The 2129-nt window shown below is 42.2% G+C and overlaps 1 pseudogene; it reads right to left on the bottom strand.

Moving 5' to 3' along the window:
• Positions 1 to 482: 482 nt before the first annotated feature.
• LOC129012367 (elongation factor 1-alpha 1-like) lies at positions 483 to 1872 on the bottom strand (annotated as a pseudogene).
• Positions 1873 to 2129: the final 257 nt, after the last annotated feature.

Below are 2129 nucleotides of genomic sequence, written 5' to 3'. Positions count from 1 at the left end.
AGCAATTTAGGCTCTTGACATTTTCTTCGCATTCCTTTATCTCCCAAACTTTATTTTTCCTCATTAAGCTTTGTTTAATGGGTCTCAAAATTCTGTCATAGATTCTTGGTCAAGTTGTTTCCATTAAAAAGTACTGATTTTAAAAACTAGTAACTTAAAACTGCCACACACACACACACACACACAAATCCACAAAACATTCTCCTTTCCTTGTGAATTTTTTACAACGCACTGTTATCATTAACCAGCCTTTATTAACCTTAAATGGTCAATTGAAACAAATAATTCTGAGACCGTTCTTCCACCACTGATTAAAACCCGTTTATGCCTAGTGTTCCATTATTGGAACGCTAAGCATGTGGGAGTTATTTATATCCTACTGCTCAAGGTCATTGCCAAGGTCTGAACGCAAATATTAAAAAAAAAATGCAACTTCAGGCATAAAGGGTGAAGACTGGCATGGCAGGTATTAGGGATAATATTCATTTAACCTTCCAAGCTTTCTGGGCAGGCTTGGTGACCTTGCCAGCTCCAGCAGGCTTCTTGTCCCCTGCTTTGATGACATCCATAGCAACTGTCTATCTTATATCACAAACAACAAAACAACCCAGAGGAGTACTGTGAGAGAAGCTCTCAACACACATAGGCTTGCCAGGAACTATACCAAAAATGGCAGCATCACCAGACTTCAAGAATTTAGGGTCATCTTCCAGCTCCTTACCAAAATGGTGATCCATCTTTTCCTTCAGTTCAACAAACTTGCAAGCAATGTGAGTTGTGTGTTAATCCATTACAGGGGCATAACCAACACTGATTTGGCCTGGATGGTTCAGGACAGTTACCTGGGCAATGAAGCCAGCTTCTTCCATTGGTGGATCATTTTTGCTGTTACCAGCAGTGTTGCCACAATGAACATCTTTGACAGGCACATTTTTGACATTGAAGCTTACATTGTCCCCAGGAAGAGCTTCACTCAAAGCTTCATGGTACACTTCAACACATCTTTAGTTGTAATGTTGACTGGAGCAAAGGTGACCACCATGCCGGGTTTGAGAAACCCAGGCTTTGCTCAGCCCACAAAGATAGTATCAGTACCACTGATTCTGTAGACATCCTGGAGTGGCAGATGCAAGGGCCTGACAGTTGGACAAGTTGGTGATACGACGCAGTCCAGAGCTTCAGGCAGTGTGGTCCCACTGGCATTGCCATCTTTACGGGTGAATTTCCATCCCTTGAACCAAGGCCTCTGAGCACTTGGCTTCAGCATGCTGTTACCATTCCAACCAGAAATGGACACAAATGCTACTGTGTCAAGGTTGTAGCCAATTTTCTTAAGGAAAGTACTGATTTCCTCAACTATTTCCTTGTATCTCTTCTGACTGTAGAGTGGCTCAGTGGAATCTATTTTGCTAACACCAAGGATTTGTTGTTTCACACCCAGTGTGTAAGCCAGGAGAGAGTGCTCCTGGATCTGCCCATTCTTAGAGATGCTGGCTTCAAATTTGCCAACGCCAGCAGCAACAATCAGGACAGCACAGCCAGTCTGAGATGTGCCTGTAACCATGTTTTTGATAAACTCTTTGTGTCCTGGGGCATCAATGACAGTCACATAGCACTTGCTGGTTTCAAATTTCCACAGGGAGATATCAATGATGACATCATGCTCAGGCTCAGCTTTTAGTTTATCCAAGACCCAGCCATATTTGAAAGAGCTTTTTCCCTCTCAGCAGCCTTCTCCTCAAATCTTGATGATTCTGTTGCCGATACCACCATACCATCACATCTGTAGATCAGATGGCCAGTAGTGGTGGACTTGCCTGAACCTAAGTGTCCAATGACCTCAATGTTGGTTGGAGTCTTCTCTTTTCCCATTTTGGCTTTTAGGCCATGTTTTTCATGACACCTGTGTTCTAGCAGCAAATCCATTGTGAAAACACCCAAACTTTATTGTAATGGATGCTTTCCAGCCTTCTCTTGGCTACTGATATTGAAGGTGCATCCCATTTATATGTTCTAGTCCACTTAACAAATTCTGAATCTCTCATCCTTGTAACTTTTAAATATCTATCTCCCAAGTCACTATCACCTGTAAATACCATAAGTATTTTTCTTTCAGAGACTTCATGACT

This window comes from Pongo pygmaeus, chromosome 15 (assembly GCF_028885625.2).
Source record: "Pongo pygmaeus isolate AG05252 chromosome 15, NHGRI_mPonPyg2-v2.0_pri, whole genome shotgun sequence".
Taxonomy (NCBI): Eukaryota; Metazoa; Chordata; class Mammalia; order Primates; family Hominidae; genus Pongo; species Pongo pygmaeus.
Note: the sequence above shows the minus strand (reverse complement) of the source record. Positions and strands in the feature narration are given on the sequence as shown.